The sequence below is a fragment of the Peromyscus californicus genome, unplaced genomic scaffold (genome assembly GCF_007827085.1).
Source record: "Peromyscus californicus insignis strain IS unplaced genomic scaffold, ASM782708v3 Scaffold_19__1_contigs__length_69161282, whole genome shotgun sequence".
In the NCBI taxonomy this organism is placed as follows: domain Eukaryota; kingdom Metazoa; phylum Chordata; class Mammalia; order Rodentia; family Cricetidae; genus Peromyscus; species Peromyscus californicus.
In genome coordinates, this window is record NW_026294491.1 from 20545462 (window position 1) to 20567304 (window position 21843).

The following is a 21843-nucleotide window of genomic DNA, read 5'->3' on the forward strand; positions in this document are numbered from 1 at the left end:
TTGCTTCAGAAAACTAGTCTCAGGTTTTTATATTTTATGAGAAGACAGTTTCATTAGCTATGGAATGTCTTTTTTATTCTGCTAAGGAGGCTCAGGAACCTCAAATCATAATTGAACTAGCCCATTGATAGAGTTGCTTAGCAACAAACTTTTATGTAAGCAGAGTAATCATTTTCTTAAGAATTTATTACTTTAAACTTTGGTACTTGATTTTAGCAGATCACCTCACTGCAAAATGTACTTTTTTTTTCTCTTCATGATTTTAAGTGCATGTTGCTAATTGGGCTGTATGTTTCATAGATGATGCCACAAACCTGAATTCTTCCAGTGGTTCTCAACCTTCCTGATGTTGTGGCCCTTTAATAGAGTTCCACGTGTGCGTGGTGACCCAAAACCATAAGACTATTTTTGTTGCTACCGCATACAGTTATGTTACTGTTGTGAATCATAACGTAAATATTTTTGGAGATAAAGGTTTGCCAAAGGGGTTGTGACCCATGGATTGAGAAACACTGCTTTGGACTATTTTCATGGGCCATGTTAACCTGAGACTTTAGAATGAATGAACACTTAGTTTTGATTAACAAGGCTTAAAAAATGGTTCAGAACAACTCAAATAATTCTTGGGTGGCTAAAAGCAACAATATATTACTTTGTTGCCAACTAAAAATGACAGCCATGGATCTCAGGTGTGCTTTTCTCTCCACCCCCTCTTCACCATGGAAACCTTTAGCTTTCAATCAGTGCCTGTGTCAGGAAAAAAAAATAACAATGCTCACATACTGAATGCATTAACAGGCATCTCCTCAGTACATTGCTAATACAAGGATAGCAGAGCTTTTTAATAGTCCTTTTCTTTGCAGTGTGCATTCTTATGAAGGTTCACAAGGAGCCGTATGGTTAAGTGGATATGAGCTACAGCGTCACATGGACTTTGGGTAAGGTTCTTACTGCATTGTTTACTTGTTTGGTGTCTTGGAGTCTTATTTTCCTTAGTCACACAGGGTCCTTAGAAATGCATTCTATGAGACCGCATTAGAATTAGAGATGTCATCCTAGAAGCCATTTCTCTATGTATGTGCCCAGTGGAGTACAGGTGTGAAAACATGGCTAACTGTGGCTGAAATTATCTAGTTTAAGCTTCTGATGGCTACTGTGTTATGATCAATGGATAGGTCCATTATCATTAACCTGCACCATAGTTCAATACATCTTTCTCCACAGGTAGATCCTAAGATTTAACTCCCTGATGGTCATCATGGTGTGTCTGAGGAGATACAATGTAGTGAGACAATAGCCCTTTCTTGAAACAGGCAGCCAGTTTTGTGTGGGAGAGGGAAGCTAGGATGATTAATACTGTCAACTTGGTAAGATACAGTACTTAGGAGGCAATTCTCTCTGGGGCTCTGTGAGAAAGTTTCTAGACTGGGTTCAGGTGGAAAGACATATCCTAAATGTGAGTGGTATGGTTCTATGGGCTGGGGCACCAGACTAGGTGAAAAGGAGAAAGCAGGTTAAGCGCCAGGGTTTATTTTTCTGTGAATGCAGTGTGACCACCAGTTTCAAGCTCTAGCTTCCCAGGAGAGACTGTGCCCTCCAACTGTGATCAAAGACAAACCCTTCCTCCCTCCCTCCCTCCCTCCCCCCTTCCTTCCTTCAAGTTGCTTTTTGCAGGCATTTTTATCACATCAGCAAGGCAAGTAACCAGGGCAGAAACTAAAGATGATTGGATACCAATATATAACATTGAAAAGGAGAGATGAAAGCTATTCTTAGGAATAAATATTCTCCCTCCTGTTGAAGGCAGATGTATGGATTTGCATTCTTACAGGTTTCATCTGTCTCACTAAAACTATACTGTTGCTTTGTCTTCTCTGATGCTCTACTTCGGTCCATGGTCCAACCACTACTGGATCTCATGATTTCCCTCTGCTGCTGCAGCAGAAAAAGTTGGGCATCAGATAGCCTTGTGTTTCTTAGTTACTGTCCAGGCAGTAACTATTAATGGTTAATAATTATAACTATTAATTATAATAGTTAATAAAAGTCCAGGCAGGCTATTAACAAGCCCCTTGGTGTTGGTTTCTTTGTTGATTGAATGGGAATGATACCTTCAACGCTGAGTGGAAGAGTGAATGGGATGAAGTCACAGATATGCTGAGTCCAGTGCCAGGTAGAGAGACGGCGATTATGTTCTCCGTCAGACAGTCATCACAGAGTGGTCTCCTGACGAGGACCTCACATATTTCAGGTGTCAGTTTGGCTGTAGAAATGATAAGAAGGTTTGTCTTTGCAAAGATGATGTTTTAGTAAAGGGAACACATTATGTAAAAGGATTAAAAACAGTGGTACTAAGCACACTTTAAAAAAAAAAAACAACTTAGATCCAGCAAAGAGAGTGAGACAAACTTCACAGTCGAGTCCAGGCATGGATCAAAGAGTAGACACTGGAACTGGGTTTTAGAGGGGCTGTAGGCTGCAGTCCAGGCATGGATCAAAGAGTAGACATTGGAACTGGGTTTTAGAGAGGCTGTAGGCTGCATGCCAGGTAAACAAAGGGATGACCATGACACACAAAACGGTTAACTCAAAAAGAGAGACACTAACATTCCATGTTTCCTTCTTCTTGCCTCTTCTTCGTCTCATTTTAGAACAAAGGTGTGTGCATTATATTCCTGTCTGTCCTTTAGAAAGGACAGATGAGAGCTGGTATCCATGTTTTAACCCCGAAACCACACTCTTCTAGGTATAGAACTTGATTCCAAGCATTGCTGGGACTGAGGCATGGGCGAGCATGATTCCCTACAGTGAATTATGAGGTCAACTCTACACACTCAAAGTGGCCAGTGTCTCCAGAAGGTAGACAGTGCTCAGCAAACTTGTGAATTAGATATTTGGTTCTGTTTTGCGTGAATAATTTGGAAGTAGAGCTCACAACAATCAAACTGGATCTAATTTTCTCTGAACAGATATGAATTTCAGACTTCTTTCTCTTACAGAGACTCTCATGGATCATCCTTACCCCTAAGTTCTGACATTGCCTAAAATACCCTGTTTCGTAGCAGGCTATCTACAACTAGCCTCTGATTTGACCAATGAATTTATAAGACATCTTTATTTTTATTAATATTCATAAGCCGTCTCTCGTGTATGTGGAAGTAGCTAATTAGGAGAAATGATGATAGTCTATTTCCTTCATACTTAAGATGATTGGTTGAAAACAGAGTTCAGTGGAAGAGCACTTGTCTACCATGTGCAAAGTCCTGGGTTCTATCTCCAGCATTACAATAAAAATGTTTTGTGTTAATTTCTCTTAGGTGGCTAATGGCACCCCAACTCATGTACCCGAACTAATGGATTTATTGCTTTTGGCATTCTTATGTTTACTACAAAATACTACTCAGCTTTTAAGCACTATTGTCTGCTTCACTGTGAGTTTTCTAAATTATAGAGGATACGGAACAGACCAGGTTAATAGAAATCAATTTTGCCCTGGGTTTGGGGGTAGAGAGAAGGCTAGATAGGAGGGAAGAGAACCTTCTATCCACCCTTACGACAGAATGACAAGCAGGTGGGGCTTTCTCTTGGATCCATCTTCACCTCCATCTTCCTTGAACTTACTCTTTCCTATTTGATGGCTGAAGACATGGTGTCGTATTGTTGACAAATGTACCTTCCCACTTGTTTTTTTAAAATCAACTCCCCTGCACTCCTTTCCTAGGGAGACAACAGGAAGTTGAGTGCTGAGATCATAATTTCTTATTCCTCAGCTGGAATGGCCCCAAATTTACCTTCTAAATCTCCAGAGAAAACTGGATGCAGGTCAGGGAACCTATTGAGGGAGACTCATCCTAGACATGAAGGGCACCATCCAATAAGCTAGGTGGCCCCAAATTTACCTTCTCAGGTGATTTTTGTTTTTTTGCTAGGGTAAGTGCCAATTATATTCTCTTTGTTCCAAATTCTTATTTCTAAGTATAAGTGAAATAGAATTATGCCACAGAAATTATGTTAGAAATCATGCTAAATTAAGGAGGAAGGAACTCTACTGGTAATACAAGACCCTCATGACAGAATTTCTTTCAATGAGATATGATGTGCATATCATTGTTTTTTGTTTTTTTTTTTTTTGGTTTTTCGAGACAGGGTTTCTCTGTGTAGCTTTGCGCCTTTCCTGGTACTCGCTTTGGAGACCAGGCTGGCCTCGAACTCACAGAGATCCGCCTGCCTCTGCCTCCCGAGTGCTGGGATTAAAGGCGTGCGCCACCACCACCCGGCCTTTTTTTTGTTTTTTTTTTTTTTTTTTGGTGCATATCATTGTATATTAAGAAAAATACCCTGGTCTAGGAGATGACTTAAATTATGTCACAAATGCAATATTGTAAGCATATTAATGGAGAGAAGTAGTTATCTCTGATCTGATTCTCCTCCCCTTAGATCATAACTAGATGTGACATGCCTGTTAACCAATTCTGTTCTAAGAAAAAGAGCCTGCTTGAGAGTCATTGAGTTGTGTGCCTTCAGTTTTCCTGAGTGGCTGGAATTTTGCTAGAAGCTTTACTATTTTATGTGTAGAAATCAAGGCAAGGAAAGGCAAGAGTATTCTGTTTCCTTGCCTAGTCATCCACTTGTCTACTTATTCCTGGTAATTAACTTTGTCTTATGTTGGCAGAGACTATAGTAATGCTTTCTTATCTGTCTTTTGTGCCAACCAATCATCTATCATCTATCTCTGTGTATCTGTGTGTATTTATATGTATATATGAATTTATATATTCCATATATGTGTTATATTTATATGTATACACATATTAGGATATATCTAATACATGTTTTTTATTGTTTGTGATTGGATGTTTGGTCAGTTTTGTACAGTTGTGACAGGATGTTTGACCATTCCTCTACTCTATAAAGTTCCACCTTCCTATCCCACCTTTTAAAGACCCTGACTCCATAGACTCATCATGAACTGAGGCAAGTCCATTTCCATGTGCTTCTGGAAGCTGTTACCTTCAGAATAGTCTCTCACAGGCTAGGCCACATGCTTTAGCTCCTACTGGTCTCTCTTTTTCCTTCCAAGCAATCCAGTATTTGCTGATTATCTATGCCACACTATGCTTGGCATTTATTAAATATCTTTATTTTCAAGAAATACAGATAATGGTGCATTCCCTGTCCAAGGCCAGCAGACAGAAAGAACCTCAGAGCTACTGGGGTAAGAGTGTGCTCGCAGGTTGAAGGGTCTAGAGCCTGGTATCCACTGGTGACAACCGGAAAGACACATGCCTACTTGAGGAGGAAAGGCACAAGTGAAAGCTAGCTTTCTTCTCCTGATTTTTCCTCCCATTCCTCTCTCTGTCAGTGCATCCAGCTTCTTGGATGGTGTCCTTCAAGGTCACGATGAATCCCCCTTAAGAGGTTCACTGACCTGCATTCAGGTTTCTCTGGAAACCTTCTCACAGCCACACCCAGAAGTATGCTCTGATAGCTCTTTAAGCACACCCCAGTGTAGCATGAATCCTAATTGGTCTTAATAAAAACCCAGAGCCAGATATCGGAGTAAATGATGAAAGATCAGAGAGACAAAGGAACAAGCCACAGTCACATCTCACCTCACCAGCTCTTCAGCTGAAAGGACTGAGTTCCTGTCTCCTCCTGCTGTATGTTCCTTTCTCCGTCCAGCCATATCACTTCCTGTCTCAACCTCCCTAGTCCTGGGATTAAAGGTGTGAGTGCCTCCCAAATACTGGGAGCAAAGGCATGAGATCCAATTGCTGGGATTAAAGATGTATGACCCCAATGCCTGGCCTCTGTGGCTAACTAGTGGCTGGCTTTGCCCTCTGATCTTCAGGCAAGCTTTATTTGTTAGATCATACACAAAATATCACCACACCTCAGTTTAGCACAGTTGACAACTAAAATTAACCATCACAGAAGGTGCCCCCTCTCTCAGTTTGGCTTATAGAACAGTCAATTTTCCAAACATTCTATCTCGTCACCACCAGCATATTCTCCACCACTATTAACAGCAGTATGCCCTACCTTGTGCTTCTACACTGCTTTAGTGTTTCAGAATTAAACATGGTACACATGGAGAAGGATGTAGAAATGCTGTCTTTAGAGCAAGACCCGGCAGTTGCAATCACGCACTCAAAGCAGCTGCTGACCTCTGTAGTGGTCTGCACAAAATGGGCCTGTCAGTGGTCAGTGGATGGAGGAGGCTCTCACGGGCGGAGGCTCTACCCCTTCCTGCTATACTATTCCTTTCCAGTGACAGATTTCTGGACATGGGACATCACTGCCTTCAGTTGTATCCACTGGTCACCCCATAAGGTTCCAATGGAGAGAGTCCCAATCCATTGGTCATACAGATGACACTGGTTAAACTAGATGGGTCACAAACAACCCCCAGAGTCATGAACCTGGGAAAGAAATTTGTATACAGAAAGGTCATTTGATAGGGATGGATAGAAGGTAAGAGGGGATGTGGGGGAGAAGGCAATCAGAGCACATTATACATATGAAATTGCCAAGGACCAAACTTAGTTAACAAAACACATCCTTATTCATTTGACTCATCCTGTGTCTTTCTACAATATGGACTGTTAACTGCAATTCATGAACTATATCACAGAGTTGTACTCAGTGTACCGGGGGAAGCATTTTTTTTTGTTTTTGTTTTTTTGAGACAGGGTTTCTCTGTGTAGCTTTGCGCCTCTCCTGGAACTCACTTGGTAGCCCAGGCTGGCTCGAACTCACAGAGATCTGCCTGGCTCTGCCTCCTGAGTGCTGGGATTAAAGGCGTGCGCCACCACCATATTTTTGATATGAGAGTACAATCATCCCTTAACCTCCCCCCAACAAAACCCAACAATAACAACAACTCACAACTTTCACTTGTGAATGAGAATCATGAACACCTTGATGTCTGGAGTGATTCAAAGCCGTAGGGTGAGTTAAAAACAGAGAGATGGAAGGACTGTGATGGCCATTTTGTTGTGTCAGTGTGGGTGTGAATCTCCTTCCTTCAAATAATGGTGGCTGGTTTTAATGGCTCATTCCTGTAATCTCAGTAGTGATGAAACTGAGGCAGGAGTGCAGGAACTCAAGGTCAATCTTGGCTAAATACTGAGTCCTTGTCTCAAACATCTAAACAAAACACACAAAAGCAGTGGGGGTACCACTGTTTAACTTTGATGTAAAAGTATTGATTGGTTCAGCAAATTATCTTTTTTAGAGCCTTCCTAGATGGTTCTAGCTTCTGTGCTGTGGGTTTCTGACGTGTGAGGTTGAGATCTGGTAATGAATGCTACTTTCTCAGAGCAAGCTTGACTTGGAGATTCTGCAATTCTCAGACTCCTTTTCTTGGGCTCTTTCTGGCTGTGTGAATGTAAAAACAGACATTAGCGTGTAGGAAGAAAGTGTAGATTAATCACTGTTCTTAAAGATTTATGACTTTTACCTGAATGTTAGCCACATCAAATGCTAGTGATTTAGAAGAAGCCAGTGCTGTCACTGTCAATCATCAAATGTCAAACATCTAAAATCATTTAAGTTACGAGCTTTTGAGTTTAATGAGAACTGTTCACCTTCTCTTTAACCTCTATTTTGGGAGGTATCAGTGGAAGCTTCAGGATGAAGCCTAGATCTGTGTTACAGCTTTGTGGCTTTTCTGGTTTATTTTTGAGTTTGGACAGGCTGTTTAAACTCTTTGGACTTCATTTCTCTCATCTGTGGAGATGATACACACTTCAACAGGGAACGTGTGAAACAGCAAAGTGAGTACCTGTTACAGAGCAGATGGGAAATTATCTGTTTTCTTTTTCCCAGTCTTAAGATTATTTCATTATTAATTATACCTTACTTCAGAGTAAAATAAATTCAAGACACAGAATGAATAATGGCTTGATTATATATATATATATATATAATATATGTTAAATTTGCTTGAAATTCCAGTTTTTAGACTATACCCTATTTTAAAATAGCAAACAACACCAAAACAGATTTTCAGGGCAAAAGTATAGGATAAGAAAAGTAGTTCTCAACCTGTGGGTCGCAACCTCTTTATGGGTTAAACGATCCTTTCACAGGGGTCAACTAAGGCCATTGGAAAACACAGATATTTACCTTATGATTCATAATGGTAGCAAAATTACAGTTATAAAGTAGCAACAAAAATAATTTCGTGGGTGGGGGTCATCATAACATGAGGAACTGTATTAAGGGGTCGCAGCATTAGGAAGGCTAAGAGCCATTGGGTAGGATCAACGTAGAAGATCTCTTCCTATAAGACCCCTTTGTTTTGTAACAAGTGTTCACATGGCTCTATGCCTTCTGGCAGGGTAATGAGTCCATTTCTGTGAAAATATATTCATTTCTATTCAGTGTGCTGGCTCTCAAGGGAGTTATGAATTGCTTTCCTAGTTTAAAAATGCAGTTCATGACTTTCAGGGAAAAATACATAAGGAGTCAGTAACTAATAGTTTATCTTTAGATATGGAGACAACTGGTTGAATAAAATAAGAATAAAAACAGGTGATGTTCGTGAGTATCACTAAAATTCCTATGGTGTCTTCTAACACATCCTTCCTAGGATGGGGGTGAAAGAGCTGTTTGTGAAGGTGCCATTGGAAACTGGGTAACAATTCAGATGCTGCTCTGGAGTACAGCCTCCTAACCTGTTTCTGCCTTTGATGGGAAGTAAAAGGCTGGAGTCACTCAGAACAACCAGGAGTGGAATCCTCTCAATGCTAGAAGACTCTATGCAGCCCACTTCTTCACAGAGTGCACTTTTAATACCTGAATACATTTTATCTCTGCCGTCCCTGGACTCGGTAACTCCTTGCTAGCTTGTTAGCCATTAATGATGCATTATTCAGTTACATCCTTTGTTCCCCATAGAGAATATGTAAGTTGGAATCTTGTCTTTGCGTTTTGCTACAGTAGAGGAACTCTCCCACTTTCTGTCAATGACCAGCATCTCCCCTTGTCTTCTGGACCCCACCTTCTCTTTGCTTATCAGGTATATTGCTCCTACAGTTATGTCCTCCTTTTCCTTGTTTGTCAGTATCTCACACCTCATAGGATATTATTTATGCCCAATTGTCCCTTGCCATGTCTTGCTTCTGTGTGGATTTTGTCTGGTTGCTTGGTGTCTTGTGCTGAATGCTGGGTAGCCTCTGCTAAGTGGTCATCCAAACCTGGGCAAGAGGGATGAATAATCATTGCTAATACATGAAATAAATGTATTGTTCATATAATAAATAGCAGAGTGTCCTAGACAAGAGCTGAGATATCCCATAGTGAACCAGAAGCAGAGGAGGGTGATTTTGGTGGAATAAGGGATTGCCTGATTGTAGCCTTCCATGCTTTGGTCTTCTCCACTAAAACCAAGGGACAGAGCAGATGAGCTGTCTTCTCATTTGTCCTGATATGGAGCAAGAGGGCCAGTGAGAGGAGAGACATGAGATGCTCAGTGTTCAAAATATTGAAAATAGTCTTTATTAAAGACTTCCTCTGTTACCAACTCTTGTTTAACATTTTTTTTCCAATTGGTCTTTAGTTTCAGATGCTCCATCAAGCTTTCTTGTCATAGACTCAGTGACCCTATCCAATAGTCATCTTTCTTTCCTCTTAAGGAGCTCACCCTGTCACCTTTGATGACTCTGACTTCCACACTCACTCTTCTGTCTGCTCTGTGACGCCACAGTCCCTAGGCTCCCTCCTGTTTCCTTCCTGGCTCTTCTTGGTCATCATTTTTCTGATACACCTTCTGATTTGAAAAATTTAAAGTCCTTTAATTTAAAGTCCTTTAAAGAACTCTGCCTGTTTTCTTCAAAGCCATAGCAGATATAATGACTGTTGGTGGCTTTAATGTTATAATCTGATGCAAATTTAGATTCTATATAATTACTTGATAATGATTTCCATTCTTTTGAAAGTTCTATGCGGACTTACCATAGACAGCCAAAACTGATAATTCCCCCAGAAGAGTCTTATTTTCCTCCCCAAGCAATACTCCTTCCATCTTTTCCATCTTTGCAGACGATGTCATCGAGCTTCTGTGGACAAAAGTAGGAAGCTGGAATTGTGACAGATTTCCTCCATCCCCTCCCTTATCTCCTGAACCCACCTCATCCTTCCATTCCCAGGGCACAGACCTCCTGCTTGCTGTATCTGCCTAGAGTTAGCCGCAGCCTGCTAAAACAGACCACCTTATCTTTCTGCTTGCTAACCCCTAATTCTTTTCTGCACTTCTCATGCCCCTTAAAGCCATGGCCACCATGTCATTTAATAAAGAAATCAAACTATCTCATTTACTGGTTTCAATCTTTCTACATGTCTACCAACATCCTCAGAGTAAATTGTAGCACCCCTGCTGTGCCATCCATATGGCCTCCATGTAGCCATCCTGGTTAGGTGACGATTCTGCCTTATACACTATTCCAAGTACCAATTATTTTATATCAACTAATATATAATTAATCTTTATATCAGTGGTGCAGCCCACTGAGCAGAGAATAATTACTAAAGAGTGGAGCCAGGATTCTGATCCAGGTGACTCAGTCCTTAACTGCCATACTGTGCTGTTTCTCGTGAGCGAAGCCACGAACAAAGATATGAGGATGTTAGTCAGTGAGGCGTGAAATGAAGCCCACACAGCCATCTCCAGATTCACCCTGGGAATCCAAGCTCCTGCACACAGGCCCTGCTTGGGAAGCTTTGGCTGTTCCGCACTGGTTTCTAGCCAGCAGCAGGCCCGGATTGAACATGAACAGTCGTTTCCAAGCACATGATCAGCATGGCAAGCCCAGGTCTTGGCTTGACCAGTGCTTGTAGGTAGCAGGCCAAGAGCAGCAGTGCCAACAGGAGCCCCAGGGCATTGCGGTGTTTACCATGATTGCCGAAGGCACATAGCAGAACCCAGCACCTTCCTCGCCAACAGATCAAGCATGGCTGTTGTTCTCCAACACCAAAATTTGGCACACCTGCCCATTTCTGTGTGCTATGGCTAGTCAATACTGCAGCCCTAAAATAATGGGGTGTGAGAGTTGGTAAAACACTGACACCGAGTCCAGCTCTGTGTGAGACAGAGAATTCCACAAACTTTAGCAAAAGTCAGTGTGAAAGAATCTAACAAAAACTGCAAAATGCAGTCGGAGCAGTTAGAGGGAGGCATCCATTCTGCTAGAGGCATTTGGAGGACTTCACAGAGTAGGCAATGATATTAATTCAAAAGTATATGTTGAATGCCTACTGCATTGTAGGCTCCAGGTGAAAGACAGTCTCATCTATTTTCATGACATTTATTGAGACAGAACGTTCAGATAGCAAAGAAAGTCATCTGATGCTTCTTGGGTAATATTCATTTTCTTGAGATGAGATTATTATGTCCACATCAGAAATCTTACTTATTACCAGGAGTACCTGTCTTGACAGGGGAGGACAGGTAAAGGAACCAGAAAACCTGTTGCTTCGACTCTGCTATGGAGTAAAATCCCAGAAACGAGTTGCTGTCAACTGTCAGGTCCCAGAGGCTTGCAATCACCCATACTGCTATAGACATTCATGCTGGCACAGGGTACTGTGGTTGCTAAGGAGGCTTGGTTCTCTATGCTGGCTTGAAAACACTCTTAGAGTAATTGGTTTAGGTGATTTATACTTGATTTATCTTCTTATTAAGTAGCTCTCTTGCCTCTCCTCCACATCTCTTCAAGTACATTTCACGATTGCATAGTATCTTTGTGTAGTAGAGATGGGAAATTTGTTTTTATTTTTTTTTGCAATTATAAACATTTAAATCAGACATGGTGGCTATTCTGAGAAGAACACAGGAACAGGAGGGGAAATAAGTGTAAAGGCATTGGGATAAATGAGAGAAGCAAGAGCATGTAAGTGCATTACTTGTCTAGGATACTGTTCACATTCCCGGCCTTCAACCAATCTGTGGTAAGCTTTTGGGTTCTAATTTGGAGAAAGGTGATATGGGGAAACAACAGGAGGAGAAGTCTTCTAAATATTGCCTTTTTTTGAGGTGATGCCACAGCCAGTCCATAGCCACCTCAGGAGGCCTCCATCTCAGGTCCACAATGAGAACTGTGGAGCGGTGGCATTGACCCATCTCACCTGTCTGGCATGGCACCCTCCTTCCTCCTCACTGGCTTGGCAGGTACGTGGGCGGGCCCAGGGGTGAATATCATCTGGTGACTTTTCAGAATCCTAAGCTCCCAAGGTTTTATACATGTTACCTCTATGTTAATATCATGTACTTCCATCTCCCTTCCGTATGCATCCCTTCCTGGGATAGTCAGGAGTGAAAACTACAGTGATGTCAATGGAACAGCAACAAAAATGATAGAGAAAGCCACAAGGCAGTTCGGAGCATTTTGCTCTCGGAAAACTCTGTATTTCAATCTATTTTTGTGTCCTGACTGGTAGTGTGAGCTTGGTTGGCACAGTGACAGAGTGTCTCAAAGCCCTTTTCTTTATGTGCACACAGAGAGACAAATGAGGTGTTATCGTGTTAATAAGATCAAGTCAGATATTTACATGGAAGTTCATTTGGACAGCTATATTCAGCAGAGAGTGAAATGTAACGACAGCTAATCAGTCTTGACCATTTCCACGGGTGGCATGAATGACTCTGCCCATCCAGATCCCTCCAGGAGCTAGGTAGTTATTCTAAGTGATCCCAAGGCTGCCACCTTGACTTCTGGCAGCTCCAGCTATCTATAACCTCTCTGGGAATCGTCCTGTGTTAATGAATGTTGCCCTGGTGAGAGTGTGCTCCCTCCTACGAGCAGTCCATGACTGATTTCTGGTGGGTGCTACAAAGACCCAGCCCCATAGTCTCAACCATAAATACCTCTGTGGGATCCCCAGTTTTAGAGTTTACTGAGTGATTGACAGAGGCCACTGCTAGAAGTGGCTTTGAATTCCCCCTGCTTTCTGTACAGAATAGTCCTGCTTTCCTGTCTCCCTCAAGGTCACACCCAAGAACATCTTATCAAACCTGCCTATGCTTCTCAGCACCACACTCGATTTCCTTAGGATCACAGCCACTTAGTGGTACAAGCTTCCTGAAACAAAGGGTATGAGGGGCCAATGGTGTCTCCAGGATACCCTCATAGGCCAATGGGGCTAACAACAGTGTATAGACCCAAACTACTATGTGATGCACCCAGAATGGTTCTTTCTTTCTTCGGTCTAAAATTTCCAAGTTGTTCCAAGCCTTCTGCACATTTGGCTCAAAGCCCCATTCATCCCAGACTAACTGAGTTCTTTGCCTCCCCTGTCCTGTCAAGCAGAGCTCTGTGACAAAGAGAAGAGCCCTGTTCTTAACCTGAGGTCTGTGGTGTTCCTCTTCCTCACTGCTTGTTAAGAGAAAGCGACACTTTCCTGGCAGAGCTGGGGGAGGAAATAGAAAGCAAGTTCTAGAAAAGGCTTTCTTGGACTGTGATTTTCGAAGCCACTGAAGCATTACCTAACAAGACCACAACAGACTCCTGACAAAGACACAGAAGCAAGCTTACAGCATTTCTTAGCTATAGCTGGTGTGGCAAAACTGGATGCTAATGGCTGACTAACCTGAGGCTTAGAAAGGTTGATGATATGTAAGCTGGTTTAAATAGACCACACAAATAAGTACTAGGAGGGTGGTAAAGTGCCAGAGGTGTGAGGGTTCCCTGTGGCACATGTCTATCATCCCAGCACTTTGGAGGCAGGGGCAGGAATATGACTGGAGCTCACTGGCTAGACTGCCTATCAGGAGCAGTGAGTTCTAGAGTCAGCAAGAGACCATATCTACAAAAGAAGGCCAGGAGTGATCGAGGAAGACATGGTACATAAACTTCTAGCCTTCACAGGTACACTTACAGGAACACACACACACACACACACACACACACACACACACACACACACACACACACGCACATACTCACTCAGATCCATCCTAACCCAGTGTTTACTTGGTATCTGCAAGATACTATTTTATATTCAATCTGGTGTTTCATTTGTGCTTTCAGGAAGGCTAGGGTTTGATGTAATCTTGAGAGACTATGTGGAAATGTTAAGCACATGATTTCTCAAAGAAGTTCTTGACTCAAAGATGGCTTTCAGGACACAGGTCAGGTAGGCCACTGTAAAGGCACAACCTTTACAAAGTGAGCAGACTCTTTAGTTCCGAGACCCCCTCAAGTACCTTTTATTACCCCTAGTAGTAGACAGCTGGGGCTTCTGATTGCTTGCTTACATTCTTCAATATCCAGACTTGTTTCTGTTACAATTAAGGGCAAATGCTGTAGTCAGTGTCTAGTTTCATCAAAAATAATGTCTTCCATAAGGAAGAACTTCAAATGTCAGGGGAAAAGTGCTTCCCACAGCAGTATTTTTCTTCGGTAATCTGCTACGCAAACCGCATCAGCAACTATCTGGCTCCTAAATCTTTGTGAGGGTTATGTGTTACAGAAAATAGAAAAGTTATTAAACTTATGCCTATAGGGAAATATGAATCATAAAAATCCAATCAACTAGAATTAAAAGCTTCAGATTTTGTGTAACGGATGCGGAGGTTAGTATTAACTCTAAAAAACAAATTTATTAAAAGTGAAAACCCATACTCAATGGAGTCATCTTCAGACACTAGGAGGTCTCCTCAGATTTCAGGATGATCTGTTGCTTTCAGGGGCTTCTTGGAGATTCAGTAATGGAGAATAAATCTCTCGATGGAACTGGAGATATGTCAATTAACTGAAAAGAGGCATTTTCAAAGGAACGGCATACCCTATATTAGACTGCTTCTAAAGACTATTGCTATTTGTTTGAAGTAAAAATTTTCTTGCCGGGTAAAATCTTATCTGGAATCTCAACTTGCAAAGAACTGAAAATGATGACTGAATACATATATTTCCTGATCTTCATTTAGTAAAGTACATGGGAACATCCTAACTGAAGCTTCTTTGATAAATGCAAAAGCTGAATCCAGTGTCTGAATTTCCTTTTAAAGTTACTAGGTATAGAAGATAGGTGAAGTTGCCATTTACACAGATGGATAACTAAACATAAGCAGTAAGAAAACTCTCTTGCGGTCACTCACTCTCAAATAGATCAAGGAGGCACATATCTGAAGGTTTTCCACAAGTGAACTATAACTTAGGATCAATGTGTGAGGCTCTTGAAAACAGTTGACAAAAATGCTTGTCTTTGGAGCACAGTCCCAGGCTCCCAGCAAAGTTAGAACAAGGTCCAAGATTCCCCATTTCTGCCTCTTACATATGCATAGATAGCCTTCTTCACTTTCTGATATTCTTTCATTTGTTTTTTGAGACAAGGGCTTTACACTCTAACCCAGGCTGGGGTTTGAACTCATAGTGATCCTCCTGCCTCAGCTTCTCACATGTGCCTACTCCAAGTATACCTCTTCACCTCACTGTGGCACATTAGTTAAAATGGATGAACCACGCTGATACTTCACTATCATCCAGAGTCCAAAGTTTACACATGGCCCTACTTGGATATGTAGGACCATACTGCATGGACCTGCCATCGTGGTATGTCTCCCCCGAATGTCCTCTATGTTCTATGCACTCACATTTTCCTCCACCTAACTCTTCCACCCACTGATCTTTTCATTACCCACATGACTTCCTTTGTCTATGATGTCATACAATTGGGACAACAGAGGGCGTACCCTTTGTAGATTGCCTTCTCTCTCTTTATAACATGCATTTAATTTCTTCTATGTTTTCTCACAGCATCATAGCCCATTCCTTTTTTGTACTTAGTAATATTCCATTGCTTAAATACACCACAGTTTATCTTTTACCTACTCACACACTGAATGGCATTATGGCTCTTGCATCTTGGCAGCTGTGAATGAAGCCATGCTAAACACTCCTGCAGATTTTTGAATAGACATGGGCTTTTAACTTCTCTGGGAAAATACCATAAAATGATCACTGAGTTAGATGGTGTGGTGGTTTGAAAGAAAATGGCCCCCAAAGGTAGTGGCATTATTAGGAGTGGCCTTGTGGAGTAGGTGTGGTCTTTTTGGAGAAAGTGTGTCACTATGGAGTGGGCTTTGAGGTCTCATATATGCTCAAGATACTGCCCACCATCTGTGATCACTTCCTGTTGCCTGCAAGCCAAGATATAGGATACTTAGCTCCTTCTCCAGCACCATGTCTGCCTGCACACTGACATGTCCTGCCATGATGATAGTGGACTAAATCTCTGAAAATGTAAGCCACCTAATTAAATGTTTTTCCTTTATAAGAGTTACCATGGTCATGGTGTCTCTTCACAGTAATAGAAATCCCAACTAAGACAGCTGGTAAAATTATTTAGTTTATTTAGTAAGAAACTCCCAAACTCTCTTTCATAATGGATTTTAAAAATTAGGTTTTCAAAAAGAAGAACTATTTTAAAATGAAGTATCTAATAACTTCTGAAATCCTTCAAAGGCAGGCAAATCTCTCAAAACAAATAATTACAACAAAACAAAACGGGTAAGGCCATGTTGAGTCATTGTGGGTGGGAATGCAAAATGTCATAGCAACTTTGGCAGTAAAAATGAATAAACCAACAGAGAAACAAACAGGGCCTCTCTACTCTAGGATTAAATGAACAAGCACAAAGGAAGACCTTTAATTGCTAATAATTCTTAGCTCTTTTCCTTCTACAAATTTCTGCCTGTACTACTTATTGTTCCGTGTCATCTACAACTATTTATTTAGATTTTATGTGATTTATTTTTCCATATGTAAACTGGAAGTAATGTATTCTTCCTGTTTTGCTATGATCATCAAGCAAATGAACATATGCTGTTCTACTATCATTTACTCTTTTAATTTTACTTATCACTAATAGTATTAGCTATGCATCTACATGCTGAGTTAGCTTGTTGCTTTGCTGTTCTTCATACAATGGACAAGTAAAAAGTCTTGGTTTGTGAATATAGCCTCCTCTGCCCCAAGTGCATGAGACATTTTATTTACAACAAAATACAGATGCAAACCTAGAAAGATTTATGGAAAAGAAACTAGGTATCTATTTCGATTGCTCCTTGTTCTGTTCTGCTAGACAACAGTTTGAGTTTGTGGTCCGTGATGAAAGTGTGATCTATGAATCACTGTTGGAGAGGAAGGCTTCAGTCATGATAGCAAGTGCAGGGTTCTTATGGGTATTTAAAAAGTCATTACCAAGCATTGCATATCTGCAGTCATTTCCTTTTATATGAATGTAGAATATTAATCGCACGAAACAATGTATTTCACTGTGATGTTTTCATACATACAAATAAAGTACTTTGATCATATTCAGCCCCTCACTCCCCTGTTATCTCCCCCTTACACCTTTCCATCTTTGCAATAGTCCCTTTTAATGTCATGTTTACCCACCCTTCTCCTGCTCTCCATTCCACATATGAGAAAAACATGCAATGTGTGTCTGTCAGAGTCTGGCTTTACTTCTACTGATTTCCCTGAAAATGCTGTAATTTTATTCTTCTCAATGGCTAAATAGTTTTCACTATGTGTATACATCTCATCTCCCATTTACTTCATCCATTTGCCCTCTAATGGACATCGATACAGATTTGACAATTTGGATATTGTGAAAAGTATACCAGTGAGAGTAAATGGGTATGTACATCTCTAGCAAGTGCCTGACTCTGTGGCGTATTTGCCCAGGAGTGGCAGGACATCTAAGGAGGTGATCTTTCTAGACTTGTTTCCAAGGCTGAGAGGTGATTATTCCAAGGTCAGTGGTGATTATTGGCTTTTATTCTGAATATTTCAGTATAAGCCATTAAATGTTAATTAAATTATTACAGTTTGCTTACAATTTAGACGGAAGACCTTGAAGGGGATGGACACTCCAAGGCTGTGCTTCAGACTCTCTGGAAGTCCCCTTCATCCAGATGGCACACAGCTGTCTTTGAGAATAGCCGCTATAAGCTGAGACCGCCTTATTATGGCAGTTCCTCATTCCTCACAGAAGATGGAATCCTGTTGCTAAAGTTTTCCTGCCTGGCCCACAGTCAGGATAAATCTCTGCCACCCGCCAGTCCCACAACCGCTTAGACCCGACCAAGTAAACACAGAGACTTATATTGGTTACAAACTGTATGGCCGTGGCAGGCTTCTTGCTAACTGTTCTTACAGCTTAAATTAATCCATTTCCATTAATCTATACCTTGCCACATGGCTCATGGCTTACCGGCATCTTCACATGCGGCTTGTCATCATGGCGGCTGGCAGTGTCTCTCCCACTCAGCCTTCCACTTCCCAGCTTTATTCTCCTCCTTGTCCCACCTACATTTCCTGCCTAGCAAATGGCCAATCAGTGTTTTATTTATTGACTAATCAGCAACACATTTGCCATACAGAACATCCCACAGCACTTCCCCCCCCTTTTTTTTTCCAAAAGGAAGGTTTTAACCTTAACAAAGTAAAATTACATGGAATTTGGGCGTAGCTTCTCTTACTACTTCCTGCTGGAGGGGGGCGCTGTATCTTATGGGGATACAAAGAAAATTTTAGAATTATGGAATAGTCCATGAGGGTGTATTGTCTGAGCCAGTTGCCTTCAAATCGTTCTGGATGTTGGATCATCTGGGCCATGGTGTCATTGGAAACCTTTCAGGGGGTCTTGGTTGGTCAAACCTGATGTATCTTAATCTGGAACAAATCCATAGCCTCTGGCTTTCTGTAGAAACAAAAGCAGAGCCTCCTTTCCAAAGCACCATATCCTTACATCCAAATTTTGAAGTCAAGGTACCTTTAAAATATACATTTTGGCATAACTCAACAGCTTTTGTAATCAAATGTTTTTCTTTAGTTACGAATATCAAAGAGAACATAATCCAGATTCTCTGTGTGGTAGCCATCTTTACGTGGCTTATTTTTTATATTAGCTTGAGCCTATTGCTTTGAACTGCAGCCTTCTAAGCCTGAAACAGTGCTGGCACTGCTGGCTCCGCCCACTTCAGCTTCCCAACATGGCGGTGATACATTTTCCGCCAGCTCTGGGAGCCATCAACTCTCAGAAATAGTGGGTCTATGCTTCTATCAAAGCAGCGTGTAGCCCAGAAACCTTTTTTTTTTGTTTTGTTTTGTACTAGCAAAGGCTAAATCCACCACACAGCTTAATGTGCCACTTGCAGATCCCTCATTCTCACCATACTGCAGGTTGAGCGCGCACGCTAGGAACCCGCCAGTAGCTCAAACTGGCAGCTGCCGCTCATTTGAGAGAGACAATTAGGAAGCTGTTTTTAACTCCGTTTTAGAATCTTTTTTCTCAGTTTTTAGGTGGAAACTCTTGCCACCACGTTGGACGCCATTTGTAGCTAGAGTTTTCCTGCCTGGCCCACAGTCAGGGCAAATCTCTCTCACCTGCTAGTCCCACAGCTGCTCAGAACCGACCAAGTAAACACAGAGACTTATATTGGTTACAAACTGTATGGCCATGGCAGGCTTCTTGCTAACTGTTCTTACAGCTTAAATTAATCCATTTCCATTAATCTATACCTTGCCACATGGCTAGTGGCTTACCGGCATCTTCACATGCTGTTTCTCATCATGGCGGCTGGCAGTGTCTCTCTCACCCAGCTTCCTGTTCTCCCAATTCTCCTCTCTGTTAGTCCCACCTATACTTCCTGCCTGGCCACTGACCAATCAGTGATTTATTCATTGACCAATCAGCAACACATTTGACATACAGACCATCCCACAGCACCTCCCCTTTTCTTTTCTTAAAAAGGAAGGTTTTAACCTTTACACATCTCCAAAGTCAGCTTGGTATATTTGGGAATTTTCATTGTTTAGGGGGTTGGTTACAAGTTGTTGTCAAGGGTTAGGAAAAAGGCTAAACAAAGGAGATTAGATTTAAGGTTCTTGTTTAAAAAAAAAAGAGAAAGAAAGAAGAAGAAAAAGACAATTACTAGTTTTAAATACTTTACATTGGATTGGATTGTTTTATATTGTATACAAATTATATATATACTGAAATTGATATTGTTAGAAAATGCTATATGTATATTTCTAATTGTACTTATACCGTTCATTTAACAATGCAATTTTCTGATCCTTGAATGTTATTATTACCAACTATTAGGATATAAAGAAATGAAAGTTAGTAGTTAGACATTACAATAGAACTTGTAGTCATATTAGATATGTTTTAAAAATTGAGCAGATATATTTTAGACAGGTCATCTTCAAACCCTTCAGAGATCTACAGAATATGGCATTTAAAATGTTTTAATAACTTAGAAAATTTTTCTTTTTTGTTATGATTATGAGACATGTCGGCTCCTGGAAGTACCAATCTACTTCAGAGAAAATATGGGCATTGAAGAAACTGCATATGGAGTTAACTTTCATTGTGGCAAAAGTTAGCCACTGGACAACAAAGTATCCTCGAATCAACTGCTGACAAAATGGACAGACAGGACATGAAACAAAGGACTACTGATTCTTGCCAAAACAAGTGTGGTTATGGCTTTATCAAAAGGCATCTTCTGAGGCCAGGACAATATGGCACCATCCCTGAAGTGGCCTTTGCAATTCGGAAAAGGTAAAGTGCCCTTTACTTCAAAGGCTGCTAAACAGGCAGTGGGCCGATGGCTTCTGATGTGCAATGGAACAGCAGCTGAAACAGTTATTCTTGAAGAGTAACTAAGCTCACGCCCCTCAATAGTAGACTGGCATTTGATAGAGGGATGTGGAGAAGAACGGGATGCTGAGATGAAGCCATATATACACAGCCAAGAAGAATGGACAGTTGAATTAAAAAACCATCAACAATTTCCAGAATTTAAAATCCTGAATCATAACATGACACTAGTGGAATTCAGGTGTTTCTGGTACATGGACTGCTCTCACCCAATGTGAGGTTGAACTGTTGACCTTGTGTACATCCTACTTCACAAATGAGTCTGTCAGATATGCTAAGCCTACAGGCTGAAGATGATGCCCCAGCATTGCGGAGAAACCTCAGGTGACTGTCTAGGAAGCTGGCTGTTTCTGTCAACTCACAAATTTTTTGGAAGTTGCTTGCATGTACTTTCTGTTTTTATTTTTGTTAGCTAATATTATTTCCTTCTTGGGTCTCTGAGGGAGTTGAAGTTTAGTTCGTTATAGTTGAAGATTAGTTAGTTATAGTTGAAGGTTAGTTAGTTATAGTTGAAGATTAATTAGGATTGAAAGTGAATTAGATACATTTTGGACTTAACAAAATAAGATAGATAATGAAATTATTTTCTCTGAATTTGTCAAATACAAATGGACTAGACATTGTTTAGACATTTATTACTTGTATATATTGTATATAGTACTTTTGTATATAGTTTTTCTTTTGTTAGTTATAACCTTTTTCTTTTTTTTCCTTTTTATTAAAATAGAAAAGGGGAAATGTGGTGGTATTTTACTTGTACTGAAATGTGATTTTAATTGTATGTTAATAAATAAAGTTGTCTGGGGGTCAGAGCTATTAGAGCCATAGCAAGTGCGTGGCGGCGGTGGCACACGCCTTTAAGGACCTGGAGGGCAGTACATACAGGCAGTGACGAGGCAGTCACATGTTTGGGTTTACAACCAATGAGAAGGCAGAACAGGAAGACTTTAAAGACATACACACAGGAAGTAGGTCTTTTTCGGAGAGCTCTCTTGGCTGAAGAGGATCCCTGAATCAGAAGGGTGAGGCTCTTAGCTCTGACCTCTTGGCTTTCTTCTCTGAATTGGCTCTGTGTTTCTTATTTAATAAGACCGTTGGTTACATCTACAGAATCCTGCAGCTCTATTTGACTATTTTCTTACTTTCATGTTAGAAGTCAGTGAC

General features: G+C 41.0%; 1 long non-coding RNA gene across 2 annotated transcripts in view; it reads left to right on the top strand.

Annotated features, from left to right (window-relative positions):
• The first annotated feature begins 797 nt into the window (after positions 1-797).
• Positions 798-21843, top strand: part of LOC128114647 (uncharacterized) — a 49088-nt gene continuing 28042 nt past the window's right edge. For both annotated transcript variants that reach the window (XR_008219851.1, XR_008219852.1), the window contains exon 1: positions 798-938. This is a non-coding gene — a long non-coding RNA (uncharacterized LOC128114647). The remainder of the gene's footprint in view (positions 939-21843) is intronic.